General features: G+C 38.1%; 1 long non-coding RNA gene across 2 annotated transcripts; it reads right to left on the bottom strand.

Moving 5' to 3' along the window:
• Positions 1 to 584: 584 nt before the first annotated feature.
• Positions 585 to 10,266, bottom strand: LOC126457847 (uncharacterized). Of its 2 annotated transcripts, XR_007585535.1 has the most exons (5): positions 10,163 to 10,266; positions 10,015 to 10,052; positions 9,002 to 9,116; positions 8,696 to 8,756; positions 585 to 709 (listed from the first exon to the last, which is right to left on the bottom strand). It is a non-coding gene; the product is annotated as an uncharacterized LOC126457847 (long non-coding RNA). The 2 variants fall into 2 exon arrangements; XR_007585536.1 differs by lacking the exon at positions 10,163 to 10,266 and having other exon boundaries at positions 10,015 to 10,153.
• Between the last annotated feature and the right edge of the window lie 10,251 nt (positions 10,267 to 20,517).

Raw genomic sequence — 20,517 nt, 5'->3', positions numbered from 1 at the left:
CTTAGATGTAAATATATATTAAAAAACTGGCTATAAAGAGGATGTGAGACAATTATTGGAACAATTATGAAGGCAATTCTATGAATCACTTATTCTGAAACAGATGGTTAAAGTCTGAGCATAGGATTTTTTAATTTAGCTACATCTTCCTTCTTACCAAAAAAAAGCACAAATTTGCAGCTTTGATACCCAGAGAGGCAGTGTGTTTCATACGACATGTAACCAAAGAGTAAGTTTTAACTGTCTTGTGTACTTTTATCACATTTGCCTACTATAGACATCCTCTAACCTCCCTTCTGTGCCTATGGGAGAACATAATGCAGTAACTGCTATGAATCCACTCACAAACTGCTAGCCAAAACAATTTCAGGTAATTTAAGTGAAACATAATTCAAATCTCACCAATTTTACTTTGGTGGTGTTTCGCACTTACTATGCCATGCAAATAAAAAAGAAATGAGACAGCTATATTAATACCCCATCAGCAATTTTTCCATATTGTTAAATGACTAATATTTAGTGCTTGAGGATCAAAACAAACTTTCATGACTTTGCCCAAAATAGATGGTCATGAGAATTTACTCACCTGGTGGTAATGACTGTTTCAGCTTCTCAGCCTTTTCTTTGTCTGTAATGACAAGGGTGTACAAAAACCTGGAGCATCTGACCTTGAACTTCGTGTTTTCTGGATTCTTCTTTATTTTCACAGCTGGAAATCAAAGAGCACAATTTGTGGTTTAAGTGAGAGGTGCATAACTTTAAATATCCAAGTTCTATCAAATGTCATTTACACAAGCTAAAAATGTGAAATGACAGGGCAAAATTTTGGAACACAGACACTGCTTAAAAGGTACAGTTTCTCAATTGTAAGACATCCCACACTGTTGCTGCTGACAGAATAAAAGCAAGGAAGTTTGGTGATCTTAGCAGTTATCTCCAGTTGCTGTCAAAGTTCATTAAATACTGCAGGAAGAAGAATCACAGCAGCCATTGTGTGTTTACTGTGTGCTGCACTGTTTTCTTGTTGGTTAGTCTTAAACACATTCAAAATGAGTTAAAGGGCACTTTTTTCCATCCCAGGATGTCTTCTATAGGCTCCAAAATGGAATGTTGAAAAAACATCCAATGATGTGAGAGGAATTTGCTGTGATTTCCCTCTGCACCATAACTCTCCCACTTGCACTCTCTTAGTGGGCTGAGGCAAATGCTTTTGCTTCCAGCAGCCTATGAAAGAGGTCGTCTCATTCAGCACACTATGTATGTTACATACTACTAACTGCAATGAAAGCTACATGAATGAACTGGAACAAAGTTCTTCAGAGCTGCCAGGGGCAAACATGACTATCAAGACATGACAGAAAACTGGAAGTTTCTTAAATACTTATAAGGTGGACTTTATAACCTATGGAAACAAAACAATGTCATACCCACAACAGCCAATCAAACAGGAGTGAAAGATGTCAGCACCATTCCCACACTATCAACTGTCTTCTGTCATGGTCCACACCTCATTCGACTGAAGTCCAAATCAAGGCAAGTGCCAATCACAGCCATATTTCTCTACTGCTCATAGGATGGCAACTCATCATTTTCACAAGACAGTGTTATGATAAGTAACCAATGACAGACAAGGAAAAAGAAAATGAATTTCTAGCATCAAAGTCTAAACCATTCTCTCCTTTGTTGTTGCCAGAAATTTTTGACTTTTCTTCCGAATACATTATGAATTTAAAGTTCATGGAGTGCATTCTCAAACGTACTGGTTGACCATCTCCTTCCAATTGTTCAGCTACATGGATCAATTTCAATGTGGATTTCTCCCAGGAATATCAGCAATAGATCTGAGATTCATCATAAGGCAAATTTTAGGAAAGACAACTGAAACTGGGATTGGCACGCTTCACCTTTTTATCAACTACAAATCAACATACGACAGTATAGGTAACAATACTGCACCTCAACTGAACTACCAACTCCTGGAAAATATTAAGGCTTGTGAGGACGACGATAAATGAGATACACAACAGTATGAAAACAGGAGGAAGGGTGTCAGTTCCACTACATGCACTAGCTTGCATATAGCAAAGAGATACACCGACTCATGAGGGACACTAACCTGCTGGGCAAGGGAATGCTCTTTTATGAATCAATGAGGGTAATAACTCATGCCGACAACAGAACTATCATGGCAGTGGAAGTGACATTCACTGCACTTTACCAGCCCAGTCTAAATATGGGACCAATATCAACCAACAGAAATCAAAATGTATGGCTGCTGCGAAAGCATGTTCAGAAAACATGTCATCCTGAATTACATTGGGCAATATACTTCTGAGAGTATAAATAACCGATTGACGGTCACTCACTCTAATCACAACTACAAAATTTAGCATGTAATAGTAGCCAACAGAACCTATGTTGCATTAAAAACTATTTCGGCAGCCCATATCAATTCACGCAGGCTAGGAAAAAATCTTACCTTCATAGTATCAGATGTTATTGAATTTAGCATATGTTAAAAATGAAGAACTAAATAAGGGGAAAAAATTCTGCTCTGAGACAGCCCTCCAAAGATAACATTGAGCATACCATTTTGAAGATGCAAATTTTGGGAAAAATTTTAAAATCTCTGGAATAGTTCTAGATATTTTGTTGTTTTTTTTATTTGAAAGAAATTTGCTTTATGATTGCAAATAAGTCCTCCATTTGGACTTATGTGTCGAAGTTCTTTTACTATAATGTTCTGAACTTTATAATTAATTTTTTTCTAAAATGCCAATCAATAAAATTTTGATTCTTTTTCTGTTGATTAGCACCATATAGTTCTACATTCTCTGAAAAGGAGAGCTTCCACTTTTTTATGTTCAACAGGTTTTATAAACAATCGAAATTTTTGCCATACATAAAACCTGTTTTACTATATTATCCCATAACAGACTCATAAAAATCAAAACCTAGCATTATTTAACATAATTTTAGTTTTGAAAGTTGAGTAAGAGACCCAATTTTCAAGCATTTTAAATCGTTCCAATATGTACGTGAAAGGTCAAAAGACTTAAAGGTTTCAATTTATACAGGGTGCGGCAGTGTTCATAGCAGGATATTAAAAACACACTACCAGGCAGTAACTTATTTATTACCGCTGATGTTACTTAATAGTTCAAGGTATGCCATTTACTAATGCGTAAGCCATTGTCCATTGTGTGGGCCACTTTTTGAATGACTCCTGTCAAATGATGCACCCCCTGCACAACACATTCATCTAGGTGGGGTTGGAAGCTTTCCATAACTCAGCGTTAACGTATTCCATGGGACATTACCGACGGCAGTTCTGATGTGATTCTTCAACTCGGAAATGGTGCAACAACGTGTTCGGAACACTTCTTGCTTTACGTAGCCCCAAAGGAAAAAGTACGCACATGAATAGTCAGGTGAGCGAGGCGGCCACGAAATGTCACCAAAACGGGAAATTACTCTACCAGAAAATGTTTGTCGCAAGAAATCCATGCAAATTGTTGCCGTATGCAAGATCGTCCCATCGTGATGAAACCATAATTGTTCCACATCCACATTGACCACACCTAAATGGGGAAGAACAAAGTCTTGCAGCACCTTGAGGTAGTGATCACTGGCGACAGTTACAGCCACGCCGCTGTCATCCTCGAAGTAAGGGCCAATAATCTCAAAGAAAGTAACCCCACACCACACTGTGACAAGAGCTGTGCAAGGGCTTGATGTGTAGTTCATGCTGGTTTACTCAACTCCAATAACGCATTTTCTGTTTATTCACTGAACCACATAACTCTAAATGTACTTCACCAGACATCAGAATGGTGTGCAACATTTGTTGATTTTGGCGAAGGAGATCACGCATAGTTGAGCAGAATGTTTTGTGCGAAACCCAATCGCAAGGCCTAATTTCCTGAACAACCTGCAGCTTATACAGGTTACAATGGAGATATTCGTGCAATATTATCCTGAATGAGCAAATTGACATATGCACAGTCTGCACATGACGATGAGCAGATCTTTTTGGGCTACGCAATAATGCAGCATGAACATTTTCCACAGCTTCTGGTGTCCTCACAGTTCTTTCACTTCTTCCCAGTTTGCCATTACAAACAGACCCTGTTGTTCAAAATGCATGTACCCACCTCACAATTATCCGTCCATCTGCAACTTTCCCATGACATCCCAAGTTGAAATGTTGTCGAAATAGATACTGGGTAGCACTAACACAGTTGTTATTCTTGAAATAACTCAACGATGCTGTGCACTCCACCACTCCATATCACCGTGTCACACTTGAAATGGCAGCTCATGAGTACACGAATGCAGCACAAGCTGGCGCACATTCCTACAGTATGTCATTGTACTACGCAAGTCAAATTACGCTATGAACGCTGCCGCACCATGTACAACTTCTATGCACTATGTTTTGTACTGAAATTAGCCAGTCAATGAAATAAAAAGGTGTTCCACTGCTTCAGTGTCTTCCCTCGAAATAGTGAGATGCCTTCCTGTTGAACCAATAGGAACTGGAGCACTTTTCTTCAAAACATTGTGAACAGGAAGTGACCACTGATGGTGTTGCTGCCCTCCATCAGGTTCCATTCCAGCAGCTGGTCCATGTGGTAGCTACAAATTCACTACAATTTTGTTCAACTCATATCTGGTGTCTATAATCTCTGCAATCCACTAGTCACAGTCAAACACACCCACATCACAAACTTCCCCTTCTCAGGTTGTGAATCTTAATATTATCCTGCCGTTTCTGAAGTGTTGGCCAAACAAACAAAATTTCTTTCTTGCTCTTTTAAGTGTGTGCAATACAATTTCACCTATCACTTTGACTCCAAAAACGTGTCCTCTGAATTCGTTTCACAGTAGTAGTTTGTTGGGACCATTCTTTTATCTGCTCGTGGAACTCTTCGATTTCCCCTTTGTACAAAAGAATGAGGGCTGTGGATATGAAAGATCTCAGAACTCTCGTAAAATCCTCAGCATTCTGAATTGCAGCTGTATCTGGTCTGGAAAGATTATGTTCTGTAGCATGGTGCCTCACATCAGGCCTCCTACACCATCACAAGGTCCCTTCCCGTGACCAGTAGCACTGCATACCCTGTCAGTTGGCACAAGTGACTTACGCAATTCAAACAGCTGGTAATGATTTTTAAAATGACTAGGAGCACCATCAGAAATAATGATGATCTTCTCTGCCCCTGTTTGCACCTGAATTTTGCATGTTGCTGGAAAAGCATCTACTGAGTAATGTCCTGTGTCATCATTTACAACTGCAACACTTGTGTTCTTGTTTTGAAACTATGTTACTTGTTTTGAAACCTGGTCATTACTCCAATGATACCCTCGTACTCCTTGTGGGAGAATTTCAGACCAGTTCTCAGCTAATCACAGTGAAGCACTAAGCATAATTCTTCAGCCTGTACACCCTTTCACTTATGCAAAGTGTTACTGCGTTCACTGACCATTTACCAAGTTCTCAAATGAAACTGTCAAAGACAATGGTTTTCTTAATTAGTTTATTTCCTCCCGTGTCGCAAACGTAATTTCTGCAGTTATCTGCTACGTATTCCAGGCCAAGTGTCTGAAGATAGTCCTCTCTTTCTAGGGCAATTACCACATTCTTGAAACAAACAAGTCTCTCACTTAATGTCACAGACTACTAATGACTTCATACGCCCTACCAAGGTGTTATACGTCACATGCTCCAGTAAGTTGTTCTAAGTTAGCAAACAAAGGTCAAAATTTGCACAGAACACACAGACATCTCTAGGTGGGTGTCAGATTGAGATGGGCAGGACCCATGACATGGATGGGTGGCAAAAATAATGAAGGATACAAGAAGGAAATCTAGGGGTCAAGGAGGATGAGGTCTACCATTAATCAGATGGTTACACGGAATCATGCAGAAGCTGCATGAATGGGATGTAGGGGGTGGAAAATAGTGTTGAATTCAGCCAGCTGGTGGAGAATTGTTGAAGAGGCCAAGTTCCAGAGTAAACTGTACAGTCACAGGAAGGAAAAGAACTTAATAGCACAGCGTTAGTTAATTAAAGTGAAATGACCAACAATCAAATTGCCACAAATATCTACTTCCAAACTGCTCACTAATTATTAAGTTATGGCTGGGTTGCAAATTAAAATAATAATCTTGGCTGTCAAAATATTTGCTTAATTATTATAAATGTGTTACAATTTTGAAGGTTGTTGTAAACTGGTTGGAGAATGGGACAATATTCCTTTGCTTCTTACTTCGAAAGACATTGTCTGCCCACTGCTCTCTCATTGGCTGCATAAACCCAGCAGCTAGCAATCATCTTTTCTTCCCATCATGCCTCATAGTGAACACTATCAGTACTCCCTTGGCCTTCATCTAGACTTGCCTCCCACTCATTTATGTAGGGGACACCATTATGTCAAGACTTAAGTTTTTACTTCTAACAACTGTAAATCATTGTTCTTACAATAATATGCAAAATTTTTAGTAATTACATTGTTCAAAGTGAATTAACAAATTGACAAACAGAATATCTTTCAGGCAGAATCTTAGTTATAAGGGTAAAGCAATAGTCCAATGACAACCACCTAAGGCAATATGTAACAAGATGTTCTAAAATACTGTGAGAGGATTAACGGAGCACAGAAGCAGAGCAGCTTTTCAATGCACGGGATCCTCACTTTCAGTATGCTCTTCCTGTGTGCATCAAGATGTTGCTCATATTGGAGCAGCCTCTCAAATATCACAGGTTACTTTCATTACTCAAACTCCCATGAGAAACATTCAGTGACTAACATTACAGGCAGTATAAAAAAAAAAACAGTATTCTGTCAGTCTAATGTAGATAGTACATGGATTTATGAGTTTTTGCAGCTTAACTATCCAGCACACTATTCAGACAGATCCACTTTTAAGCATTCTCTAGTAATGTGGAGGGGTTACTGATACCAACTATCGAAAACATACAAGAAACACACACATCTAGTACATTTTGTAAAACCCAAATGTAAACCTTGTAAAATAATCTTACCTCTCTTGTATACGTTAAGTATATGCTGTGACACCGTATACTAATGTCAGGTTGGAATATTTCAGTGTTACAGAGCTTGACCATTTTATAACATGCTGTAAAAACAATTTCTCACCAACTTTCAACAATTACAAACTAAGCTAAATAATCAGCCACAAAAACTCAAAAGGCCCACTTTTCTGAAAAAGCATGGCACGCAATGACAAAATTGTTAGTGGACTAGGGGATGCACTATTTTTAACAATACAAAGTGTTAACATCAGCAAGTGGACCTAGGACATAAAATGACCTTGAAAAATTCATTTCTTGCTATTTCAAAAAATGTATGCTTTACCGACACCTGCATTATTTTTGCAGAGCTGTAAGTACTATGACCAATACTTTCTGTTTGGTGAGAAACATCCTTGTGTTCTGACAATCACATCATAAAATCATTTCCACAGTCGCACTCAAGAAGTTAGTGACCTGTGTAACAGTATCTACACACCATTCAATTACTTATTTTCATGAGTTACATTTGGTTGTGCATGTCTGTCAACTATCACTTTATCACACATAACATTTCTAATATTGTGTTACCCAATGTCAAATGTGGTTCGCATAAAACTGAAACATCCGAAGTTTAAAGTACTCTGTTCTCAAAGAATGGTATGAGAATACTGACTTCATGTCTACTTAAACCACTTTTTAATACCCATCACATTTGTCCTAAATAACTTATAAAATAAAACAGCTAACCAGAGTGACACAGCAGAATCCTGATTATCCTTTCACTAGATTAAAAATTCAGCTTCCATTGCAGCGACTTCTGCCGCAAGCAAGGAAATTACAATTGAAGGGAATAAAGGGTCATAGTACCAGAATTATATAGTGCTGTATGAATATAAAAACCCTGAAGTCATTTTTTGCCCCACTTAGTCATGAATGGAACAGGTCAGAAAACCAATGATACGTAATAATCAGGTCAAGAGGAATGTTAAATATGAGTGTCAGATTTGGACAGTGACAATGTCACCTATTGTTTACAACATATATCATGTTTCCCATGTCTGGTCAACCTACCTGTATCAAACATTCCTCTACAGCCAAATACTTTCTGGCATACATTGCACAATAGCTTGCAGGGTTGTGTGTGTAAAAGAAAGATTCTCATTAGTCAAAAGTTCATAAAACATTTTTAGTCCAGATCTATTACTTCTGAACAGACTTTGAAAGAAAGGAAAGACATGTAATGGGGAGAAAGTTTAGAATGGAATATAATACAGTGTGTGAATAACATTCACAACTCCCATTCCTAGGGACACAGTATTAATTGTACATTACTCTCCTGGATTTTGTGTGTAGCCCATCTTCAATGGCTGGTACAATATGGATGCACTTACAATTATACATAAATGGACTTGGGTTTACACTGTGCAATGGCGGTACTACTGACCAGATAGGTAACAACAAAACACTGTTCATTGTTAGGTATAGAGTGCTGCCAGGAATCTATCGTGTGAACTAATAAAATTACATGCTCCTTGTACACATTAAGCCGAAATAGAAGCAGAGTTAAACTGTAACGAAATATACAGCAGTTAATAGCCAATTCAACAGTGGCAATTTTACTCAACAAAATAGAAGGGCATTAAAAATTAACTTACATTTTGCATCTTTCCTCCTCGCTTTCAAAAGGAACTCCTTGATTTCCTTTATTTCTCGTGGCTGAAACCGGAAAAGATATATTTGTGAAATAGTAGTGCAATTTTGAGGAAACTGTGCTAGAAGTAGTATTTTTCATCATAGTTATGTCACAGATTGGTAATGAATTTTTTCAAAAAAAATGGTCCAAATGGCTCTGAGCACTATGGGACTTAAAATCTGGTCATCAGTCCCAAGTACTTAGAACTACTTATACCTAACTAACCTAAGGACATTACACACATCCATGCCCGAGGCAGGATTCGAACCTGCGAACGGAGCGGTCACGCAGTTCCAGACTGAAGCGCCAGAACCGCTAGACCACCGCGGCCGGCTCCGAGTTAGAACCGCACGGCTACACTGGCCGGCAATGAACTTTGTTTCCTACATTACATATTAAGCAAAGAACAGTATAACCAAATCAACAGTAAAGTGAGTTTGCTGCATTTTTACATATGGTAGATAGGCAATTTCACAAGACATACCTAGATAGTACACAAATATTTCTGCGTCAATAAACCGGAAATGCATCATGTTCGTTAAATTTATTTATAGCAGATACACCCACTATAAAGACAATGCAACAGTTCTCATAACACACACGATTTGCTAGTAGATAAAGTCTCTAGCACATCAGTGAATTTTCATTACTGAAGACCTCAAATTTCGAACTACACTCTAACGCAGCTAAGTGACAGATGCTCTTCATAAACCTTAATCACTACACACTGTCCTACAACTTTCTGTATACTGACAATTTAAACAACTTTCTGGAAGGAAGTAATACAAAACCTAAACAGTGAATGTTTTAACATCTATAAGAACAGGCATTACATTTCAAAGTAATTCCATTCCCAAGAAATAAGAGCGGCTTAGTGATTCAAGTATTAACTGTGAGAGTTTTGCTTCTTTGTAGAAAATGTTCGGAATGCATATTTTAAAGTAGGCTATTTGTATACTTCTGTCACCTGTCTAATTTTGTACTGACCAGGTTAATACTCTTCAATCCTTAATTTACTGCTTACCCCCCGTCACAACGATAAACAATGAAAGATTTCGTTGTACATATTACACAACCTTCACAGATTTCAACAAAGTCAGATTTGGACAAAATTCTTACAAACGCTGGCAGCAACAACTGCAAACACCACCAAACATGAACTATGATTACTGAGCAATAAGTAAAAGCAAAACTATCAATTAGAGCTACACGAAGGAGAATTTTAGTAACACTGAAAAGCAGCACGATACTCGGAATTTAAAAAAAGGAAATTTAACTCACCATTTTCGTCCCAGACTACAGGACCAGTTGCAAAATACCTGTGACATAAAAACACGAATCAGCCATGGTCAAACTTCAATACTTTGTATACCGCATCTTTCAACACGGGAAAACAAATCACGTAAGAACATTAACAACAGATGCTTACCGATTCTTCACCTATTCACAGCAGGCCAACCACGCCGTCGACACACAAACTTCCAAAGAAAACGGAAACAAAACTCCAAAGAGTTTCCCACCACCACAAAGAAAATACTTCCGGGACCTGCGGTCAAAGATCAATACTTAAAAGTCGATAACTGTGCGATAAACGCCACTTGTCCAACAAAACAAATGAGAAACTAATGCAAAATATACTGAATGAAATTAAAAAAAATACGAAATTTAAGAAATATACTACGAGGAAAGCATAGGAAATGGTGAAATCTGAAACCTGACTAAATATATTTCATTTTGTTTTCTGCAAACATTCGTTTACTTTGCAGGTTGAATGTGTTCTATATTTCAAGCAGTTTACAATACGTACAAATCCTCCTATCTTAGTCTATTTCAATTGCTCTTCATTAATACTTCTACATTGCGAAACTGGTCAGGCATTCCATGTGACTGCGTGTGACTTGATTGTCGCCTAACCTAGAACTACTAGCTGTTTTATTAGGCGTGGCTTGACAATGAACGTAGTATTTCGAAATTAGTCGCCAGTTTAATAAAACGTAGCTGCGATGGAATTACAATAAAGACTTTGCTATTCAATTTGCTGACCCTGCCCTGACTTCATGTTGGAAATACGCCGGTACACGATGTATAGTTTTAAATTCCTGTAAGTGAACGTGTGAGAACTATTTACTCATTGTTTAGTCACACTATATCCTTTGGATACTTCCAGAGAGTGTACCATTATTCACATAGTCAGCTGCGTATTCTTGCATCCCAATCATGTTTTTTGTGCTCGTAAGTTATCATTTTCAGAGGATTTTTATTTTAGGCACTTAATAGTGGCAGCTCACCTGAGTCAGACGATATAAGATCCCCAATCTTCAGACTTTTGTTCAGGTTACAACCTTATTTCACACTTATTAGAGAAGAGAGCAGCTACAACATTCATGTTGTTGTTGTTGTTTTTGGGGAAGGAGACCAGACAGCGAGGTCATCGGTCTCATCGGATTAGGGAAGGACGGGGAAGGAAGTCGGCCGTGCCCTTTGAAAGGAACCATCCCGGCATTTGCCTGGAGCGATTTAGGGAAATCACGGAAAACCTAAATCAGGATGGCCGGACGCGGGATAGAACCGTCGTCCTCCCGAATGCAAGTCCAGTGTTTAACCACTGCGCCACCTCGCTCGGTCAACGTTCATGTTCCAGCAATAGTTCCAGTGCCACCATGGTATTTATATGTGATTTTAATTATTTCAAGAGTAACTTTAACTCTCTGAAGGCACAAATATTTAGTATTTCTATTGCATTGTAATATTTGTGCCTTCAGAGAGTTAAAGTTACTCTTGAAATAATTAAGTGACCAAAGCAAAAAAATATTTCATTCCACTGAAATAAATATACCTCTACAAAATCTTTGAGGATATGTGATCAAGGTACGAGGGGCGTTCAATAAGAAACGCAACACCTGTTTTTCGAAGGCAATTTCTGCTGTAAAAATACGGAATTTGATGTGTGACATAGTGAACAATTTTGCACTTAAGACCTTTTATTCTGGCTAAGTTCCGATAGGTGGCGCTTCTATACATAGCTTTCAAAATGGTGTCTGTAATGGGCGTGTGTTCCAAGCAGAGAGCTGTCACTGAGTTCCCTTTGGCGGAAAACCAGAGCGTTGGAAATATTCATAGGCGCTTCCAGAATGTGTACGAAGACCTGGAAAGGAACAAAAGCATGGTGAATAATTTAATCAAGTGTCTGTCATCATTGCAACAAGATCGTGCAAACCTGTCCAGTCTCCAGTGTGGCGGCCAGCTACATAATTGTAACTCATGAAATGTTAGAACATGTGAACATTCTCATTTGAGGTGATCATGGACCACATTCAAACATCTCACTGCACAACTGGATGTCTCTATTGGTAGTGCTGACTCACTTGTCCATCACTTGGGGTACTCAAAGATGTGTACCCTTTAGGTTCCTCCCTGCTTAACAGAAGACCATAAGAAGTTTTTGTCCGTTTGGCACAATGAAGGATTCACTCCCTAGGAAGTAATACGTGGAGGATACAACATCTACTAGAAGGGTGGTGCCATGCAGGCATACAGGCCCTTGTAGTAAGGAGACATAAGGCTGTTGCATTGAATGGAGATTATGTTAAAAATAGACTTCTGAAGTCAAAAGAGTGGGAAATAATATGGCATATTGGAATCCTCAAAAAGTCCAACCAACTTCCATAAAAAAGTGTTGTATTGCTTATTGAGCCCCCTCGTAATTCGTATGTGTGTGTTAGTCGCAATGTATTGCATAGAATGTGATAGATCTCTCTGACAGCGTTCTGTACACAGAGTAGTGTTGTCTTGGAAATGTTGGCTTATGTACTCTTTAATCGTAAAATATAATTTTCCTTATTCCTACAAATTAATTTTCGGAATCACTTATTTCACTGCACTAGTCCAAACAGTTTATGGGCACAGAATGATTTGAAATAGGTATTCTGATACAGTAAAGAAGAGTTATCAGAATAGTCCTGATTAAGAAAGTGTAGCGGAGGATATTGGGATGCGCTGCTTGTGTAGAACGTGATATTTCCCTTAATACCATTAAGAAAATTGCGAAAAATGAATGTTGCACAAATAGCACAATTAATGTAACTTGTAGGTCACAAATCTGTTGTAAAAGCACACTTACAATTGGATGACAATGACAATGGGATGTTGTGGTTGGTAGACTCATGCCCAATGAGAAAAATTACGCAAATAAGGGCTAGAAGCCAAGATAAGAGTTGCTACTATTGGAGAGCTGGAGAGCATGGAGAGCTGCATCAAACCAGTCTCAGGACTGAAGACCACAACAACAACAACTATTGGACAGACTGTTATCAAGTTATTGTAGTTCTAGTGCTTCAATAAAAAGAAAATGGCACTTCACATAGTAGACGCAGAACAGATTCCATTAACAGTGATAATAAGGTAAAAAAGTACACAAAGGAATAAAAGACAGTGTGTCAGTTGGAAGGGGCAAAGATATAAAAAATCAAATGCACTAATAAGGGATTGTGCATCTATACAAACACATCACAAGATAATCAGCACAGCAAACCAAATTATGTAACACTTCCACTCTTGTTTGCTGATTTCAAAGAGAGTTAGTTGGTTTGGAACTTGTTTTAGCTAGTGTTTCTGTAAACACATCTTCCACCTGAAGTTCTAAACTGACTTAGTATACAAGAATTGTGCCATCATTTATCTTTTCATGAGTGTAATGAAACTCAGCACATTTAATCATGGTAATATGTTCATCATCTTTTAATAATTTACATGCAATCGACATAAAAGTTTTCTGGATATGGTACCGCATCATAATGTATAAAACTAGTGCTGGTTTTTCTCCAGCAACAATAGGTTTACACATCATGATGCGGTACCATACCCAGAAAACTTTTATGTCGACTGATTCTGGCCGCAGAAGCTTACGCAATTAAATTTAAATGCACTCTGGTTGTCCACGTTAACACTAAGTTCCTGCAAGGATGCATGAGGCCACATTATTTCAGCAGCTGAATCAGATGCTGCAACATACACTGCTTCAATTGTGAATCTGGCAACACATCTTTGCTGTGAGAGGGCTAGATAACAGGTCCACTGGTCAATATACTGACGTAATCCGTTGGTAAATGATGAGTGCCAATGTCTCCAGTAAAAGTTAAAAGAATAAAAATTGATTCATACCTAACAACAGTTAATAAAGTTTCTCCATAATGAAGTCAGTGGTTCTGGGAACATCCCTTTGCACATAATCTAGCTTTATACCTCATTATACTGCCATCTGGTTTACATTTCCAACTATTAGCCTAACAATCTGGATATGGATACACTAAATCCCAGAAATTACTTATTGCCGATGAGGACATTTCATCTTTCATTCTTTGTACTGCTTTTCTGTCTCTGGATGCCATTGTGTCCTTGAAAATGTGTGGTTCATCACCGACTATTGTGAAATCCTGACAATTTTGGAAATGAACTCAAAGATGAAGTTTATCATGATTTCTAAGATTCCTTCCATGTTGAGCAATCTCCTCAGCAGCACAGGGTCATTGATCTTGCACAACTACATCTCCATTTTCCAGAGTTCGTTAAATTTTGTCTTCTTATGCTTCTGTTGGGAAGCTGTATTTGCACTTAATGTTATTAGTCCTGAGTATTTTAGAATACCCTCTTGTATTTTCGTTGAAAATCACATCCAATGAAGTAGTTATTTTCTTTGTTATGTTGCACCACTGTAATCAACTATTACCCTCTTGTTTCCTTTTCTTTGAAATTTGGATAGAAACTGTTTGAGAGCACGCATGAAACATTTGGCTTCAGACCTCCTCATATGCTTCAATGATGTTTTCTTTCCAAATATTTTTCTCATAAGATATTTTTTCAAAAGTAGACTTAATTGGACAACAGTTTAATCTATTATCTCCCATGTTGACAACTTCAGCCCAATGTGTCTCTGGAAGACCAAAATACCGTTACCATTCTACTCTGGTGTGTATGGATGATACCAGTCTTCTTAAAATGATTATGTAGTTTGATCATTAAGAAATTCTGTTCCATTGTCAGTTCTGATAACTTTAAGCCTATTCCCTGTCTGCCTTTTCACCAACTGTTGGAACTCTAAAAAAAGGAAGCAACATCCCTTGCTCTTAACAAAATATTCAGATCTATATGTATTACAATCATCTTTAAAAACAACAAAATAATTGGCTCCACATAATGATGTGAGTTACATCTTTCCACAGAAAGATGAACAGATTCCCCAGAGTACAGACAAGACTTGGCAATATTGATCTAAATCCCTCTCAGTTTGACATACCGCCATGATACACAAAAATTACGCTAAAGTGTTTGGTTTTAAATTTGGAATCAAACTACAGGCAGCTATTTTCTTCAAATTTTCGAAATTTGCGTGTCTTAACCTCTTGAATCATAACAGAGCTAAGTCAGACAATACAAAGTTTGATTGTTTAGTGTTTTCCATAGAAAACAAAATTCTGTGATACTGATTTTCTGCTTTTATACTAGTTGCCACTGGCCTCTGACTATGAACCTCTATCTTCTTGTTGTTGAATATGATTTTTACACCTGTACTGTCAAAGTGTGAAGGTGAGAATGTATGTAAAGTAGGATCAGGGGTTAATCTGGATGAAAAGTGTGTATAAATGGCAGTGTGTGATGATTTTTGTCCGGTCACAGCGGAATGTAACAAGTCTGGAAGTCCCAAAATTGTACGAAAAGGTAGCAGCAATTTGTATAATGTAGCGACGGCGGATAAAGTTTTGTACGATTCATGTTAATTTGTCTACCAAGGAAAGTAAGGGTTCTGATGTGAATTTATGTAGTGATTTAAATGGTGTATCAGCAGGTAACGTTGCTGAGATGACTATTTGTGGTGATAATGGCTTAGACATCGATGTATTATTTCAGGAAGATAAAGTGTTTAGCAGTGAATTGATGTGTAATTTTGTTGAAGCTGCAAGTGTCGATATTTTGGAAGGGAAAACAGTAAAGTTGTGCATCTGTGGGTAGTGAATCGGCGAAATGTGTGGAAGAACTAACAGAAAATTTAGAGAGGGCCGAAGTAAATAGTGTGGATGGGGATAGTTTGTGTAATGAAGTTTGTACAAACTGGTATATGAAGGAGGAGTGTGATTCTAGTGAGACTGATTGGCGTTGGTACGGTAGAACATTACAGTCGTTGCTGCTGCATTTGTGGAAACGAGAGAAGTTTAAAATTACTAAGGGTATAAAGAGAAAGAGCAGAAGCCAAAAGCTGTTGTAATCTGTAATTAGTGGTAGTAATTTTGGAGGGATAATTTATATGTTTATTTGGGGATTCATTAGTAATTTGATAGTTTATTGTGGCACTGTAGTTGTACAAAATGTGGAAGTTTAGGCACCGAGGGTGCGTGGAGGTCAGTGACTTCGTGGATTTAAGTAAAATATGTATTGATTTATGCTTTGTATAGGAGTGTGGTGAGGAATTTAGTGGTCAGTTTCAAGGGTATTAAAATTGTAATTGTATATGCACACATTCTTGTTTGCCGTGTGACGTTGTTCCTAAAGTATCTTTTCCCGCTGGAGGGAATCTTTATCCAGGATCCTGATTCGTTTTGGGAAATGGGTTGTTGACAGGTCTATACTTTTGGTTTTCGTTGTGACAAATTTGTCACAATAAATGAGGGAGCTTGGAATTTAGAGGCAGACACGATTTCTCTGAGGCACTTGGTCAAAAAAATGATGTGAATTGATCAATACTTCATGCTGAAATCAGTGTGAGTGTGTGAAGTGCGACGAAAAAATTAATTCAAGAAGATACCTTACTGCTGAGTGGGTGGCACAAGAAGTGCTTACACAATCGCACATAAGTGAAAGAGCATTTAAAAATTTTATTTCTTGCCGAAAAAAATTGATTATGCATAACTGAAATGCTCGCATTTAATTAATATACCGTTTCATTCATAATTTGTGTTAGTTTAAGTTATTTCGGAATTCATGCTGCTCCCAAACCACTACAAAGATTATTAAAAATCTAGGAACCCTCCTCGACTGCGAAAAAAGCACCTAGTGTTTACCTAGGTTTCGGCGTAGATAACTACACCTTCTTCAGAAATATAAACCCCACAAGTGCCTAAGATGACCTTTGTCGATGTTTAAAAGAACAGTATAGCTATACATTTATAAACGAAAAAAGGGGAACACAAACAGTACATATGTACAAAGTCTAAACCGTTACTTAACTTAATGGTGTAACATCCACCTCACACCGGCCTATGTTCGATGGGCCATGACCCGCCATTATGGCACTGGCAGCAGTCCACATATGCAGAGGTGTGTTGGTGCATGTCAGAGTACGGTTCATTGAGTAAGTGTGCAGACGTTCTCAGATGTGCTAATGGTGACTGTGTTGAAAATGGCTCAGAGAACACATACTGAAGACGCTATGCGGGGTAGAATACTATGGCGACAGGATGCTGTACTTTGGCCATATTATTAAAGAAGGTGAAGTGAGGACGAATCCTCAGCACACTTCTGCTGTACTTGGTTTTTCAGTTCCATAAACAGTTGAGCAAACACAATCATTTCTTGAATTGGCAAATTGTTACCAAAGAGTCCTCAGCAGCTTTGCAGAAATTGCACAACCACTGGCTAAATTATTGAAAAAAGAGTTATGTTTCAGTGGACATCAGTGAGTCAAACAGAATTTCAAAATTTGAAAGAGATACTGAATTCAGATCCTGAGTTAATTTTTGCTGATTTTACTAAAGAATTTATATATTTTATTTTGCAGAAATTGCACAGCCGTTGGCTAATTTATTGAAAAAAGAGTTATGTTTCGGTGGACATCAGTGAGTTGAGCAGAATGAAAATTTGAAAGAGATACTGACTTCAGATCCTGTCTTAATTTTTGCTGATTTTACTATAGAATTTATATTATTACGTGATGCAAGCAGTACATCTGTTAGTATCATTTTAGGCGAAACTGTAGATGGACAAGAACATCAAGTGGCTTATGTGTCTCACTAGCAGAATAAGACTGAGTGCAATTATATTGTTACAGAAATGGAGATGTTATGTTTGATATGTGGCATTTACTATTACTGTTGCTACCTATATCGCTGAAAATTTGAAATAGTTATGGTCATGTATCCTTAGGATTAAAAGACCCTTCAAATTGATTAATAAGATGAAATTGAGTGAGTTTCAATACGAAAGAGTTCACTAGCATGGTATCAAGTAGACAACTGCAGATACACACAGTACGAAAATTGCAAGTATTGGGATTGCAAGTATTGGGATTGAACCTAGTAACTCTGAAAACGGCACAAACAGTGGATACACAACGCCAAATCTATAGCACACGACCACAGTTTCTTATGCAAGAAGGTGTGCTATATGAGTCAACTAAATGCGGTCCACACATCGTCATTTCTGCAATATTACCAGCTGAAGTGTTACAAGAAGCACATGACCATATACTATCAGGACACAGAGGTAGGAGAGCTAGTGACAGACGAGTCACAGAAATATTTTGGTGGAGAACGCAGTGTGGTGATGTGGAGCAACACGTAAAAAAATGCATTCCATGTGTTCAACGAACAGATTTAAATCACCATAAGATACAACTTGACGGACTATGAATCACAAAAACCTTTACAAATGATAGAAAAAGCTTCCTGGAAGCGTCAAATAGAAGTTTAGCTAGTAATATGTATGAACTGATTATAATCGATGATTTTTTAATATACCTTGTAATGATAGCAACACCAGATCAAAATGAGCACTATAGCTCTGGCCATGCCTCACCACTGGTTAGTTATATTTGATGTTCCAGAAACTATAGTCACAGAGCAGGAACTAATGTCTGATATGTAGGACAGTTGTGTCGTCTATTGAAAGTAAATAAATTGCATATCAGTCTGTTCCACCCACAACCTACAGTCATACAGAATGAGTCCCATCATATTATAGCCAAGATGTTAGATGATTACATGAATAGGCAACATTTAGACTGAGATGTCTATTTAGGCTATGTTGTAACTGTGTTCAACTCAAAAATGCACAGAGGGGCAATCTTTCACTGTGTAAAGTTGTTAACAGGCGAAAGATGGTGTGCCTTTTTGATTTAGTGCAACTAAAGATAGGGACACAGGGTGAACATGTGAAGCAATTAGCAGTTGTAAAGGATGAATTTTATCAAACTGGATGGAAATTTTAAGTGACAGATTAGTATGGAAATAGGAGAGTAAAATTTTCTGATTTCGAACACCCAGAATTACGCAATCGTGCAGAAGTATCAGCAGTGACCACTTGAGAAACATAAATATTTCAGCGCCTTTACTCACTCAGAAAGACAACAATCTTGACATTCTTGACTGAGACTGCAAGAAAGCTCACCAAAACATCATTAGAAGAGTTCAGACCGAACTGCCTTTCTTAAGGTAAGAGACACTAGGTGGGATGGAACATCACACAGCAGCGGTTTGACTAAGCAATAAACTGTAACAAGTTCACTGAGTAAATGTAGTGGAAGTGAAGACCACTGACAACTTGAGAACAGCAGAAACGATTTGGTCATTGTGAATGCCATTATAGAGCAGAGCTTCTCCTGGGCGACATAAATTTTCCAATCCCACTAGCATAGGGCACTCAATCAGTAGATTAATGGCACTCATGTCATTTGTATTCGTTTCTCTGGTTATAGTATGGTAATATCCTGTATGTGGGATTGTTCTGACATTGGTCTTACACTTTCTGTTTTATGGGAAGATCAACCATCATTAACCATGGATAATGAATTCCAGTATAGTGTACTGAAGTTAGCACAGCAGCCAGCACTGATGGGTAGTCCAGAGGCCTACCAAGATGGCTCCAGTCCACGGCAGAAGCTTCTTAAAACTCCAGCACTGCATGAGTCTGATGCCTACCATACTGTGGACCAGGTTCAGCATTCAGCATAGCATCATGGCATCCACCATCACAGTCCACCAGATGGGAGAATGTGGGCAGTGAACTGGGAGGGACTGAGTAATTCCTGAACGGGCATGTCAATGAAATACACACGTCATGGTGACTGCTGTCTCCAAACAGGGCTACCGACAGGTTGTGCCTCCCTCGCCAACAGATGGAAAGCTGCCCCACCAACATGTCTTCGATTTCTCCTCCAACCTGATGCAGCGTCATCGGCACACTTGATTCCACCATTGGAATCAGCAGATTTCTCTCCAGATTACGTAACCACCAGCTTTTGTGCAAGTCATGGCAATCACTTGTATTCTGAGTAATAAATGGAATAATCTTGAACACTGTTTTATTACCTCTAACGGTGCCACACAGTTTCTCAGTCCTCACACTGACAAAACAGTAGTGGTTCTAGCCCAGCAGTGGGTGATCCCTATACATATCTGCACAGGAACTTCCTTAATTGTTTAAAGGATGGAATCCATTCCTTGTGTAGAGTCATATCTTTTGATGTAACACAATCAACAAGCTTAACGTTATGACAATTAATAGCCAGTTTAATTTTTATTTCTGAGACATTCTTTTCACAATTTGAACAGTCTCTTTTGCACTGAATCTTATATTGACCTTTCCTGTGACAAAAATAATGCTAAACATTTTTTTGTTGACAAAATTTTTCTTGAGTTACTTTGCAAACATTGACTTAAGTGCTATTGACGTGCAGTTTTCGCAGAATGGATTGGTAGTCAGGGACTCGTATTGTTAGCCAATCAACAGAAAGTAATAATACTTATAAAGCGTCTATTTTGTGCAAACAAGCACACACTAAAAATATATATTTTGTGC

This window comes from Schistocerca serialis, chromosome 2 (assembly GCF_023864345.2).
Source record: "Schistocerca serialis cubense isolate TAMUIC-IGC-003099 chromosome 2, iqSchSeri2.2, whole genome shotgun sequence".
Taxonomy (NCBI): domain Eukaryota; kingdom Metazoa; phylum Arthropoda; class Insecta; order Orthoptera; family Acrididae; genus Schistocerca; species Schistocerca serialis.
This window is presented reverse-complemented; position numbering and strand designations above follow the sequence as displayed.